Raw genomic sequence first — 13,305 nt, 5'->3', positions numbered from 1 at the left:
TCAGACTTTCCCTGCTAGGGATAGTTTATCTGGAACAAGGCCTACTCTCTTGTATCCAGCAAGGATCTAGAAATCCTGCATGAATCTGCAAGGCACATTGGCAGCATAAATTTGCATAAACTGCCCCACCTATTGCCTTCCTACTTCCTGTGCTGTAGTTGTTTGTGTAGAGAGAGAGGTCGCAGGCAAGGAAATGTTGTGAGTCGGATACAGGACCCTAAATAGCTGGTGAGAGGTATGTGGTGTTCTAAAAGCATGAAAACTGTATACCTGTGAAATAAAGTGCTTTCGTATGTGTTCTTCTGTGTTTATTGTCCTGTGCATAAAGTTGCACCTTGTGTTTGAAGGTTTAAATTATTTCAGGCTTGCATGGAGGTAGACGTTTCTGAGTAACTTTTATTCATTTCTTAAAAGCCTATACTGTCAGGATGGCCGAGAGGTCTAAGGTGCTGTGTTTAGGCCACAGTCTCCTTTGGAGGCGTGGGTTCGAATCCCACATCTGACATGCCTTTTGGAGATTTAATCTCCTTTATCAGGTTAACATCTGATGGAAGTTGCATCTGTTGGTCTTCACCTGGCACGTTATTCCGTTCTCCTCTTGTCAAGAGAGATGGGGTTTCTCATATATTTAGGTTCTATAACGTCTTGCTGACAAAGCGCAATCCTTACCAAATGAGCATAGGACCCATGTAAGAGGTCATCTGGAAGAGTCATGCTCTTGTATGCCCTGGCCAGACGGGCCCTGCAAATTTGGAAGAATGCCATGCATCTGGTAGACAACTTGACTCCAGCACACTTACAGCAATTTCCTCAGGGCTTTGATCAGGGGCTGCTTAAATTTGCATACTCCACCCTATGTTGTGACTTTGAGATCCCTTGTTGAAATTGCTTTAGCCAGCCAAGAGGTGGCTATTGTCTCAATTTCAAAGCAGCTTTGAGCCGTTCAAGTGGCTGGTGAATAGCACTTTCTCTTTGTTCGCCTCAAAGTTCTAAAGAGTTCTCCATAGGTCCTGCTCTGTACAGATTGTTCAAAGATCTGTTGGAAGTGCATATAATAGGATAAATAAATTGAGGGCATTCCTTTTCAGTACCTCACCTGCATGGCTGTCTGGCCTCTGGAAGATGCTGGGAAAGCAAGTCAGGATGGCCGAGTGGTCTAAGGCGCTGTGTTCAGGTCGCAGTCTCCTCTGGAGGCGTGGGTTCAAGTCCCACTTCTGACAGTCCTGTGTTTACTCTAATTTTTTTCTTGAGAAATATGATCATTTCCCTCGCAGTGGCTTATAGGATTGTCTTCTTGGAAGAGTGCAGTGAGTTTTTTTCTTGCTCTAGCCACTATTGGCCTAAGCTCTGTGCATTTTTTGGTTCCTAATATCTTTCTCACCCTTTAGATGAAAAAGCAGCATGGGGTCAGGATGGCCGAGTGGTCTAAGGCGCTGCGTTAAGGCCGCAGTCTCTCCTGGAGGCGTGGGTTCGAATCCCACTTCTGACAAAACTTGAATTACATTTTCTCTCTCAGTTCCTTTAGAATCTCAGCTAAAAATTGGCAATGTAAATAATATCTGAATAAGTACCAAACTTCAGTTTCAACTGCAAATGCATTTGCCCTATTCTATCTTTAACGTTAATGTAATATTCTTCTAGCACTCGTGGTGTTTTATATTTCTTTTGTGGGGTACTTTAAAACCTTTTTTATGAAAGAAATGGGTTACATTAAGTCTTGTGATGTTTTAGGTTTCCAATAAGGAGGTTTTAAATGTTATGTCACGTCATTTTCAGATGCTTCATTCAAGAGATGTTTCCACTATAGAATGCAGAGCAAGGGCAAAAATACAAGTGATAGAGCGAGTGAGTGAGAAGGAGTGTTGTGGAAGGAGAGAATGAAACAAAGACAGAGTGAGTGAACGGCAGGGAGGCATAGAAGATGAGTCTAGTAGTGAAGGAGACCTGCTTTTCCCTGCTCTTGACCTCCCACCCATCCCCAAACAACCACAAACATACCTTCTGTGCAAAGTTGGTATGCAGAATTTCACGCCTCAGCAAGTGAGGGTGAGTCCCAGGCCAGGGGCTAAAGAGCAAAAGAGTGCCTGTGCTCAGACTTTCCCTGCTAGGGATAGTTTATCTGGAACAAGGCCTACTCTCTTGTATCCAGCAAGGATCTAGAAATCCTGCATGAATCTACAAGGCACATTGGCAGCATAAATTTGCATAAACTGCCCCACCTATTGCCTTCCTACTTCCTGTGCTGTAGTTGTTTGTGTAGAGAGAGAGGTCGCAGGCAAGGAAATGTTGTGAGTCGGATACAGGACCCTAAATAGCTGGTGAGAGGTATGTGGTGTTCTAAAAGCATGAAAATTGTATACCTGTGAAATAAAGTGCTTTCGTATGTGTTCTTCTGTGTTTATTGTCCTGTGCATAAAGTTGCACCTTGTGTTTGAAGGTTTAAATTATTTCAGGCTTGCATGGAGGTAGACGTTTCTGAGTAACTTTTATTCATTTCTTAAAAGCCTATACTGTCAGGATGGCCGAGAGGTCTAAGGCGCTGTGTTTAGGCCACAGTCTCCTTTGGAGGCGTGGGTTCGAATCCCACTTCTGACATGCCTTTTGGAGATTTAATCTCCTTTATCAGGTTAACATCTGATGGAAGTTGCATCTGTTGGTCTTCACTTGGCACGTTATTCCGTTCTCCTCTTGTCAAGAGAGATGGGGTTTCTCATATATTTAGGTTCTATAACGTCTTGCTGACAAAGCGCAATCCTTACCAAATGAGCATAGGACCCATGTAAGAGGTCATCTGGAAGAGTCATGCTCTTGTATGCCCTGGCCAGACGGGCCCTGCAAATTTGGAAGAATGCCATTCATCTGGTAGACAACTGGACTCCAGCACACTTACAGCAATTTCCTCAGGGCTTTGATCAGGGGCTGCTTAAATTTGCATACTCCACCCTATGTTGTGACTTTGAGATCCCTTGTTGAAATTGCTTTAGCCAGCCAAGAGGTGGCTATTGTCTCAATTTCAAAGCAGCTTTGAGCCGTTCAAGTGGCTGGTGAATAGCACTTTCTCTTTGTTCGCCTCAAAGTTCTAAAGAGTTCTCCATAGGTCCTGCTCTGTACAGATTGTTCAAAGATCTGTTGGAAGTGCATATAATAGGATAAATAAATTGAGGGCATTCCTTTTCAGTACCTCACCTGCATGGCTGTCTGGCCTCTGGAAGATGCTGGGAAAGCAAGTCAGGATGGCCGAGTGGTCTAAGGCGCTGCGTTCAGGTCGCAGTCTCCTCTGGAGGCGTGGGTTCAAATCCCACTTCTGACAGTCATGTGTTTACTATACTTTTTTTCTTGAGAAATATGATCATTTCCCTCGCAGTGGCTTATAGGATTGTCTTCTTGGAAGAGTGCAGTGAGTTTTTTTCTTGCTCTAGCCACTATTGGCCTAAGCTCTGTGCATTTTTTGGTTCCTAATATATTTCTCACCCTTTAGATGAAAAAGCAGCATGGGGTCAGGATGGCCGAGTGGTCTAAGGCGCTGCGTTAAGGCTGCAGTCTCTCCTGGAGGCGTGGGTTTGAATCCCACTTCTGACAAAACTTGAATTCCATTTTCTCTCTCAGTTCCTTTAGAATCTCAGCTAAAAATTGGCAATGTAAATAATATCTGAATAAGTACCAAACTTCAGTTTCAACTGCAAATGCATTTGCCCTATTCTATCTTTAACGTTAATGTAATATTCTTCTAGCACTCGTGGTGTTTTATATTTCTTTTGTGGGGTACTTTAAAAATCTTTTTTATGAAAGAAATGGGTTACATTAAGTCTTGTGATGTTTTAGGTTTCCAATAAGGAGGTTTTAAATTTTATGTCACGTCATTTTCAGATGCTTCATTCAAGAGCTGTTTCCACTATAGAATGCAGAGCAAGGGCAAAAATACAAGTGATAGAGCGAGTGAGTGAGAAGGAGTGTTGTGGAAGGAGAGAATGAAACAAAGACAGAGTGAGTGAATGGCAGGGAGGCATAGAAGAGGAGTCTAGTAGTGAAGGAGACCTGCTTTTCCCTGCTCTTGACCTCCCACCCATCCCCAAACAACCACAAACATACCTTCTGTGCAAAGTTGGTATGCAGAATTTCACGCCTCAGCAAGTGAGGGTGAGTCCCAGGCCAGGGGCTAAAGAGCAAAAGAGTGCCTGTGCTCAGACTTTCCCTGCTAGGGATAGTTTATCTGGAACAAGGCCTACTCTCTTGTATCCAGCAAGGATCCAGAAATCCTGCATGAATCTGCAAGGCACATTGGCAGCATAAATTTGCATAAACTGCCCCACCTATTGCCTTCCTACTTCCTGTGCTGTAGTTGTTTGTGTAGAGAGAGAGGTCGCAGGCAAGGAAATGTTGTGAGTCGGATACAGGACCCTAAATAGCTGGTGAGAGGTATGTGGTGTTCTAAAAGCATGAAAACTGTATACCTGTGAAATAAAGTGCTTTCGTATGTGTTCTTCTGTGTTTATTGTCCTGTGCATAAAGTTGCACCTTGTGTTTGAAGGTTTAAATTATTTCAGGCTTGCATGGAGGTAGACGTTTCTGAGTAACTTTTATTCATTTCTTAAAAGCCTGTACTGTCAGGATGGCCGAGAGGTCTAAGGTGCTGTGTTTAGGCCACAGTCTCCTTTGGAGGCGTGGGTTCGAATCCCACTTCTGACATGCATTTTGGAGATTTGATCTCCTTTATCAGGTTAACATCTGATGGAAGTTGCATCTGTTGGTCTTCACCTGGCACGTTATTCCGTTCTCCTCTTGTCAAGAGAGATGGGGTTTCTCATATATTTAGGTTCTATAACGTCTTGCTGACAAAGCGCAATCCTTACCAAATGAGCATAGGACCCATGTAAGAGGTCATCTGGAAGAGTCATGCTCTTGTATGCCCTGGCCAGACGGGCCCTGCAAATTTGGAAGAATGCCATGCATCTGGTAGACAACTGGACTCCAGCACACTTACAGCAATTTCCTTAGGGCTTTGATCAGGGGCTGCTTAAATTTGCATACTCCACCCTATGTTGTGACTTTGAGATCCCTTGTTGAAATTGCTTTAGCCAGCCAAGAGGTGGCTATTGTCTCAATTTCAAAGCAGCTTTGAGCCGTTCAAGTGGCTGGTGAATAGCACTTTCTCTTTGTTCGCCTCAAAGTTCTAAAGAGTTCTCCATAGGTCCTGCTCTGTACAGATTGTTCAAAGATCTGTTGGAAGTGCATATAATAGGATAAATAAATTGAGGGCATTCCTTTTCAGTACCTCACCTGCATGGCTGTCTGGCCTCTGGAAGATGCTGTGAAAGAAAGTCAGGATGGCCGAGTGGTCTAAGGCGCTGCGTTCAGGTCGCAGTCTCCTCTGGAGGCGTGGGTTCAAATCCCTCTTCTGACAGTCCTGTGTTTACTCTAATTTTTTTCTTGAGAAATATGATCATTTCCCTCGCAGTGGCTTATAGGATTGTCTTCTTGGAAGAGTGCAGTGAGTTTTTTTCTTGCTCTAGCCACTATTGGCCTAAGCTCTGTGCATTTTTTGGTTCCTAATATCTTTCTCACCCTTTAGATGAAAAAGCAGCATGGGGTCAGGATGGCCGAGTGGTCTAAGGCGCTGCGTTAAGGCCGCAGTCTCTCCTGGAGGCGTGGGTTCGAATCCCACTTCTGACAAAACTTGAATTCCATTTTCTCTCTCAGTTCCTTTAGAATCTCAGCTAAAAATTGGCAATGTAAATAATATCTGAATAAGTACCAAACTTCAGTTTCAACTGCAAATGCATTTGCCCTATTCTATCTTTAACGTTAATGTAATATTCTTCTAGCACTCGTGGTGTTTTATATTTCTTTTGTGGGGTACTTTAAAAATCTTTTTTATGAAAGAAATGGGTTACATTAAGTCTTGTGATGTTTTAGGTTTCCAATAAGGAGGTTTTAAATTTTATGTCACGTCATTTTCAGATGCTTCATTCAAGAGATGTTTCCACTATAGAATGCAGAGCAAGGGCAAAAATACAAGTGATAGAGCGAGTGAGTGAGAAGGAGTGTTGTGGAAGGAGAGAATGAAACAAAGACAGAGTGAGTGAACGGCAGGGAGGCATAGAAGAGTAGTCTAGTAGTGAAGGAGACCTGCTTTTCCCTGCTCTTGACCTCCCACCCATCCCCAAACAACCACAAACATACCTTCTGTGCAAAGTTGGTATGCAGAATTTCACGCCTCAGCAAGTGAGGGTGAGTCCCAGGCCAGGGGCTAAAGAGCAAAAGAGTGCCTGTGCTCAGACTTTCCCTGCTAGGGATAGTTTATCTGGAACAAGGCCTACTCTCTTGTATCCAGCAAGGATCTAGAAATCCTGCATGAATCTGCAAGGCACATTGGCAGCATAAATTTGCATAAACTGCCCCACCTATTGCCTTCCTACTTCCTGTGCTGTAGTTGTTTGTGTAGAGAGAGAGGTCGCAGGCAAGGAAATGTTGTGAGTCGGATACAAGACCCTAAATAGCTGGTGAGAGGTATGTGGTGTTCTAAAAGCATGAAAACTGTATACCTGTGAAATAAAGTGCTTTCGTATGTGTTCTTCTGTGTTTATTGTCCTGTGCATAAAGTTGCACCTTGTGTTTGAAGGTTTAAATTATGTCAGGCTTGCATGGAGGTAGACGTTTCTGAGTAACTTTTATTCATTTCTTAAAAGCCTATACTGTCAGGATGGCCGAGAGGTCTAAGGCGCTGTGTTTAGGCCACAGTCTCCTTTGGAGGCGTGGGTTCGAATCCCACTTCTGACATGCCTTTTGGAGATTTAATCTCCTTTATCAGGTTAACATCTGATGGAAGTTGCATCTGTTGGTCTTCACTTGGCACGTTATTCCGTTCTCCTCTTGTCAAGAGAGATGGAGTTTCTCATATATTTAGGTTCTATAACGTCTTGCTGACAAAGCGCAATCCTTACCAAATGAGCATAGGACCCATGTAAGAGGTCATCTGGAAGAGTCATGCTCTTGTATGCCCTGGCCAGACGGGCCCTGCAAATTTGGAAGAATGCCATTCATCTGGTAGACAACTGGACTCCAGCACACTTACAGCAATTTCCTCAGGGCTTTGATCAGGGGCTGCTTAAATTTGCATACTCCACCCTATGTTGTGACTTTGAGATCCCTTGTTGAAATTGCTTTAGCCAGCCAAGAGGTGGCTATTGTCTCAATTTCAAAGCAGCTTTGAGCCGTTCAAGTGGCTGGTGAATAGCACTTTCTCTTTGTTCGCCTCAAAGTTCTAAAGAGTTCTCCATAGGTCCTGCTCTGTACAGATTGTTCAAAGATCTGTTGGAAGTGCATATAATAGGATAAATAAATTGAGGGCATTCCTTTTCAGTACCTCACCAGCATGGCTGTCTGGCCTCTGGAAGATGCTGGGAAAGCAAGTCAGGATGGCCGAGTGGTCTAAGGCGCTGCGTTCAGGTCGCAGTCTCCTCTGGAGGCGTGGGTGCAAATCCCACTTCTGACAGTCCTGTGTTTACTCTAATTTTTTTCTTGAGAAATATGATCATTTCCCTCGCAGTGGCTTATAGGATTGTCTTCTTGGAAGAGTGCAGTGAGTTTTGTTCGTGCTCTAGCCACTATTGGCCTAAGCTCTGTGCATTTTTTGGTTCCTAATATCTTTCTCACCCTTTAGATGAAAAAGCAGCATGGGGTCAGGATGGCCGAGTGGTCTAAGGCGCTGCGTTAAGGCTGCAGTCTCTCCTGGAGGCGTGGGTTCGAATCCTACTTCTGACAAAACTTGAATTCCATTTTCTCTCTCAGTTCCTTTAGAATCTCAGCTAAAAATTGGCAATGTAAATAATATCTGAATAAGTACCAAACTACAGTTTCAACTGCAAATGCATTTGCCCTATTCTATCTTTAACGTTAATGTAATATTCTTCTAGCACTCGTGGTATTTATATTTCTTTTGTGGGGTACTTTAAAAATCTTTTTTATGAAAGAAATGGGTTACATTAAGTCTTGTGATGTTTTAGGTTTCCAATAAGGAGGTTTTAAATTTTATGTCACGTCATTTTCAGATGCTTCATTCAAGAGATGTTTCCACTATAGAATGCAGAGCAAGGGCAAAAATACAAGTGATAGAGCGAGTGAGTGAGAAGGAGTGTTGTGGAAGGAGAGAATGAAACAAAGACAGAGTGAGTGAACGGCAGGGAGGCATAGAAGAGTAGTCTAGTAGTGAAGGAGACCTGCTTTTCCCTGCTCTTGACCTCCCACCCATCCCCAAACAATCACAAACATACCTTCTGTGCAAAGTTGGTATGCAGAATTTCACGCCTCAGCAAGTGAGGGAGAGTCCCAGGCCAGGGGCTAAAGAGCAAAAGAGTGCCTGTGCTCAGACTTTCCCTGCTAGGGATAGTTTATCTGGAACAAGGCCTACTCTCTTGTATCCAGCAAGGATCTAGAAATCCTGCATGAATCTGCAAGGCACATTGGCAGCATAAATTTGCATAAACTGCCTCACCTATTGCCTTCCTACTTCCTGTGCTGTAGTTGTTTGTGTAGAGAGAGAGGTCGCAGGCAAGGAAATGTTGTGAGTCGGATACAGGACCCTAAATAGCTGGTGAGAGGTATGTGGTGTTCTAAAGAGCATGAAAACTGTATACCTGTGAAATAAAGTGCTTTCGTATGTGTTCTTCTGTGTTTATTGTCCTGTGCATAAAGTTGCACCTTGTGTTTGAAGGTTTAAATTATTTCAGGCTTGCATGGAGGTAGACGTTTCGGAGTAACTTTTATTCATTTCTTAAAAGCCTAAACTGTCAGGATGGCCGAGAGGTCTAAGGCGCTGTGTTTAGGCCACAGTCTCCTTTGGAGGCGTGGGTTTGAATCCCACTTCTGACATGCCTTTTGGAAATTTAATCTACTTTATCAGGTTAACATCTGATGGAAGTTGCATCTGTTGGTCTTCACTTGGCACGTTATTCCGTTCTCCTCTTGTCAAGAGAGATGGAGTTTCTCATATATTTAGGTTCTATAACGTCTTGCTGACAAAGCGCAATCCTTACCAAATGAGCATAGGACCCATGTAAGAGGTCATCTGGAAGAGTCATGCTCTTGTATGCCCTGGCCAGACGGGCCCTGCAAATTTGGAAGAATGCCATGCATCTGGTAGACAACTGGACTCCAGCACACTTACAGCAATTTCCTTAGGGCTTTGATCAGGGGCTGCTTAAATTTGCATACTCCACCCTATGTTGTGACTTTGAGATCCCTTGTTGAAATTGCTTTAGCCAGCCAAGAGGTGGCTATTGTCTCAATTTCAAAGCAGCTTTGAGCCGTTCAAGTGGCTGGTGAATAGCACTTTCTCTTTGTTCGCCTCAAAGTTCTAAAGAGTTCTCCATAGGTCCTGCTCTGTACAGATTGTTCAAAGATCTGTTGGAAGTGCATATAATAGGATAAATAAATTGAGGGCATTCCTTTTCAGTACCTCACCTGCATGGCTGTCTGGCCTCTGGAAGATGCTGGGAAAGCAAGTCAGGATGGCCGAGTGGTCTAAGGCGCTGCGTTCAGGTCGCAGTCTCCTCTGGAGGCGTGGGTTCAAATCCCACTTCTGACAGTCCTGTGTTTACTCTAATTTTTTTCTTGAGAAATATGATCATTTCCCTCGCAGTGGCTTATAGGATTGTCTTCTTGGAAGAGTGCAGTGAGTTTTTTTCTTGCTCTAGCCACTATTGGCCTAAGCTCTGTTCATTTTTTGGTTCCTAATATCTTTCTCACCCTTTAGATGAAAATGCAGAATGGGGTCAGGATGGCCGAGTGGTCTAAGGCGCTGTGTTAAGGCCGCAGTCTCTCCTGGAGGCGTGGGTTCGAATCCCACTTCTGACAAAACTTGAATTCCATTTTCTCTCTCAGTTCCTTTAGAATCTCAGCTAAAAATTGGCAATGTAAATAATATCTGAATAAGTACCAAACTTCAGTTTCAACTGCAAATAATATCTGAATAAGTACCAAACTTCAGTTTCAACTGCAAATGCATTTGCCCTATTCTATCTTTAACGTTAATGTAATATTCTTCTAGCACTCGTGGTATTTATATTTCTTTTGTGGGGTACTTTAAAAATCTTTTTTATGAAAGAAATGGGTTACATTAAGTCTTGTGATGTTTTAGGTTTCCAATAAGGAGGTTTTAAATTTTATGTCACGTCATTTTCAGATGCTTCATTCAAGAGATGTTTCCACTATAGAATGCAGAGCAAGGGCAAAAATACAAGTGATAGAGCGAGTGAGTGAGAAGGAGTGTTGTGGAAGGAGAGAATGAAACAAAGACAGAGTGAGTGAACGGCAGGGAGGCATAGAAGAGTAGTCCAGTAGTGAAGGAGACCTGCTTTTCCCTGCTCTTGACCTCCCAACCATCCCCAAACAATCACAAACATACCTTCTGTGCAAAGTTGGTATGCAGAATTTCACGCCTCAGCAAGTGAGGGTGAGTCCCAGGCCAGGGGCTAAAGAGCAAAAGAGTGCCTGTGCTCAGACTTTCCCTGCTAGGGATAGTTTATCTGGAACAAGGCCTACTCTCTTGTATCCAGCAAGGATCTAGAAATCCTGCATGAATCTGCAAGGCACATTGGCAGCATACATTTGCATAAACTGCCCCACCTATTGCCTTCCTACTTCCTGTGCTGTAGTTGTTTGTGTAGAGAGAGAGGTCGCAGGCAAGGAAATGTTGTGAGTCGGATACAGGACCCTAAATAGCTGGTGAGAGGTATGTGGTGTTCTAAAAGCATGAAAACTGTATACCTGTGAAATAAAGTGCTTTCGTATGTGTTCTTCTGTGTTTATTGTCCTGTGCATAAAGTTGCACCTTGTGTTTGAAGGTTTAAATTATTTCAGGCTTGCATGGAGGTAGACGTTTCTGAGTAACTTTTATTCATTTCTTAAAAGCCTAAACTGTCAGGATACCGAGAGGTCTAAGGCGCTGTGTTAAGGCCACAGTCTCCTTTGGAGGCGTGGGTTCGAATCCCACTTCTGACATGCCTTTTGGAGATTTAATCTCCTTTATCAGGTTAACATCTGATGGAAGTTGCATCTGTTGGTCTTCACTTGGCACGTTATTCCGTTCTCCTCTTGTCAAGAGAGATGGGGTTTCTCATATATTTAGGTTCTATAACGTCTTGCTGACAAAGCGCAATCCTTACCAAATGAGCACAGGACCCATGTAAGAGGTCATCTGGAAGAGTCATGCTCTTGTATGCCCTGGCCAGACGGGCCCTGCAAATTTGGAAGAATGCCATTCATCTGGTAGACAACTGGACTCCAGCACACTTACAGCAATTTCCTCAGGGCTTTGATCAGGGGCTGCTTAAATTTGCATACTCCACCCTATGTTGTGACTTTGAGATCCCTTGTTGAAATTGCTTTAGCCAGCCAAGAGGTGGCTATTGTCTCAATTTCAAAGCAGCTTGGAGCCTTTCAAGTGGCTGGTGAATAGCACTTTCTCTTTGTTCGCCTCAAAGTTCTAAAGAGTTCTCCATAGGTCCTGCTCTGTACAGATTGTTCAAAGATCTGTTGGAAGTGCATATAATAGGATAAATAAATTGAGGGCATTCCTTTTCAGTACCTCACCTGCATGGCTGTCTGGCCTCTGGAAGATGCTGGGAAAGCAAGTCAGGATGGCCGAGTGGTCTAAGGCACTGCGTTCAGGTCGCAGTCTCCACTGGAGGTGTGGGTTCAAATCCCACTTCTGACAGTCATGTGTTCACTATACTTTTTTTCTTGAGAAATATGATCATTTCCCTCGCAGTGGCTTATAGGATTGTCTTCTTGGAAGAGTGCAGTGAGTTTTTTTCTTGCTCTAGCCACTATTGGCCTAAGCTCTGTGCATTTTTTGGTTCCTAATATATTTCTCACCCTTTAGATGAAAAAGCAGCATGGGGTCAGGATGGCCGAGTGGTCTAAGGCGCTGCGTTAAGGCCGCAGTCTCTCCTGGAGGCGTGGGTTTGAATCCCACTTCTGACAAAACTTGAATTCCATTTTCTCTCTCAGTTCCTTTAGAATCTCAGCTAAAAATTGGCAATGTAAATAATATCTGAATTAGTACCAAACTTCAGTTTCAACTGCAAATGCATTTGCCCTATTCTATCTTTAACGTTAATGTAATATTCTTCTAGCACTCGTGGTGTTTTATATTTCTTTTGTGGGGTACTTTAAAAATCTTTTTTATGAAAGAAATGGGTTACATTAAGTCTTGTGATGTTTTAGGTTTCCAATAAGGAGGTTTTAAATTTTATGTCACGTCATTTTCAGATGCTTCATTCAAGAGCTGTTTCCACTATAGAATGCAGAGCAAGGGCAAAAATACAAGTGATAGAGCGAGTGAGTGAGAAGGAGTGTTGTGGAAGGAGAGAATGAAACAAAGACAGAGTGAGTGAATGGCAGGGAGGCATAGAAGAGGAGTCTAGTAGTGAAGGAGACCTGCTTTTCCCTGCTCTTGACCTCCCACCCATCCCCAAACAACCACAAACATACCTTCTGTGCAAAGTTGGTATGCAGAATTTCACGCCTCAGCAAGTGAGGGTGAGTCCCAGGCCAGGGGCTAAAGAGCAAAAGAGTGCCTGTGCTCAGACTTTCCCTGCTAGGGATAGTTTATCTGGAACAAGGCCTACTCTCTTGTATCCAGCAAGGATCTACAAATCCTGCATGAATCTGCAAGGCACATTGGCAGCATAAATTTGCATAAACTGCCCCACCTATTGCCTTCCTACTTCCTGTGCTGTAGTTGTTTGTGTAAAGAGAGAGGTCGCAGGCAAGGAAATGTTGTGAGTCGGATACAGGACCCTAAATAGCTGGTGAGAGGTATGTGGTGTTCTAAAAGCATGAAAACTGTATACCTGTGAAATAAAGTGCTTTCGTATGTGTTCTTCTGTGTTTATTGTCCTGTGCATAAAGTTGCACCTTGTGTTTGAAGGTTTAAATTATTTCAGGCTTGCATGGAGGTAGACGTTTCTGAGTAACTTTTATTCATTTCTTAAAAGCCTAAACTGTCAGGATGGCCGAGAGGTCTAAGGCGCTGTGTTTAGGCCACAGTCTCCTTTGGAGGCGTGGGTTTGAATCCCACTTCTGACATGCCTTTTGGAAATTTAATCTCCTTTATCAGGTTAACATCTGATGGAAGTTGCATCTGTTGGTCTTCACTTGGCACGTTATTCCGTTCTCCTCTTGTCAAGAGAGATGGGGTTTCTCATATATTTAGGTTCTATAACGTCTTGCTGACAAAGCGCCATCCTTACCAAATGAGCATAGGACCCATGTAAGAGGTCATCTGGAAGAGTCATGCTCTTG

General features: G+C 43.4%; 13 non-coding genes across 13 annotated transcripts; all 13 read left to right on the top strand.

Annotated features, from left to right (window-relative positions):
* The first annotated feature begins 1,137 nt into the window (after positions 1-1,137).
* Positions 1,138-1,220, top strand: TRNAL-CAG (transfer RNA leucine (anticodon CAG)). Its single transcript has one exon. It is a non-coding gene; the product is annotated as a tRNA-Leu (tRNA).
* Positions 1,221-1,406: 186 nt separating this feature from the next.
* TRNAL-AAG (transfer RNA leucine (anticodon AAG)) lies at positions 1,407-1,489 on the top strand. Its single transcript has one exon. It is a non-coding gene; the product is annotated as a tRNA-Leu (tRNA).
* Positions 1,490-2,512: 1,023 nt separating this feature from the next.
* Positions 2,513-2,595, top strand: TRNAL-UAG (transfer RNA leucine (anticodon UAG)). Its single transcript has one exon. It is a non-coding gene; the product is annotated as a tRNA-Leu (tRNA).
* A 632-nt stretch (positions 2,596-3,227) lies between these two features.
* Positions 3,228-3,310, top strand: TRNAL-CAG (transfer RNA leucine (anticodon CAG)). The gene has a single exon. It is a non-coding gene; the product is annotated as a tRNA-Leu (tRNA).
* A 1,293-nt stretch (positions 3,311-4,603) lies between these two features.
* On the top strand, positions 4,604-4,686 carry TRNAL-UAG (transfer RNA leucine (anticodon UAG)). Its single transcript has one exon. It is a non-coding gene; the product is annotated as a tRNA-Leu (tRNA).
* Positions 4,687-5,587: 901 nt separating this feature from the next.
* On the top strand, positions 5,588-5,670 carry TRNAL-AAG (transfer RNA leucine (anticodon AAG)). The gene has a single exon. It is a non-coding gene; the product is annotated as a tRNA-Leu (tRNA).
* Positions 5,671-6,694: 1,024 nt separating this feature from the next.
* Positions 6,695-6,777, top strand: TRNAL-UAG (transfer RNA leucine (anticodon UAG)). Its single transcript has one exon. It is a non-coding gene; the product is annotated as a tRNA-Leu (tRNA).
* A 2,008-nt stretch (positions 6,778-8,785) lies between these two features.
* Positions 8,786-8,868, top strand: TRNAL-UAG (transfer RNA leucine (anticodon UAG)). The gene has a single exon. It is a non-coding gene; the product is annotated as a tRNA-Leu (tRNA).
* A 632-nt stretch (positions 8,869-9,500) lies between these two features.
* On the top strand, positions 9,501-9,583 carry TRNAL-CAG (transfer RNA leucine (anticodon CAG)). The gene has a single exon. It is a non-coding gene; the product is annotated as a tRNA-Leu (tRNA).
* A 186-nt stretch (positions 9,584-9,769) lies between these two features.
* Positions 9,770-9,852, top strand: TRNAL-AAG (transfer RNA leucine (anticodon AAG)). Its single transcript has one exon. It is a non-coding gene; the product is annotated as a tRNA-Leu (tRNA).
* A 1,778-nt stretch (positions 9,853-11,630) lies between these two features.
* On the top strand, positions 11,631-11,713 carry TRNAL-CAG (transfer RNA leucine (anticodon CAG)). Its single transcript has one exon. It is a non-coding gene; the product is annotated as a tRNA-Leu (tRNA).
* Positions 11,714-11,899: 186 nt separating this feature from the next.
* Positions 11,900-11,982, top strand: TRNAL-AAG (transfer RNA leucine (anticodon AAG)). Its single transcript has one exon. It is a non-coding gene; the product is annotated as a tRNA-Leu (tRNA).
* Positions 11,983-13,006: 1,024 nt separating this feature from the next.
* On the top strand, positions 13,007-13,089 carry TRNAL-UAG (transfer RNA leucine (anticodon UAG)). Its single transcript has one exon. It is a non-coding gene; the product is annotated as a tRNA-Leu (tRNA).
* Positions 13,090-13,305: the final 216 nt, after the last annotated feature.

This window comes from Triturus cristatus, chromosome 6 (genome assembly GCF_964204655.1).
Source record: "Triturus cristatus chromosome 6, aTriCri1.1, whole genome shotgun sequence".
Classification (NCBI taxonomy): domain Eukaryota; kingdom Metazoa; phylum Chordata; class Amphibia; order Caudata; family Salamandridae; genus Triturus; species Triturus cristatus.
Note: the sequence above shows the minus strand (reverse complement) of the source record. Positions and strands in the feature narration are given on the sequence as shown.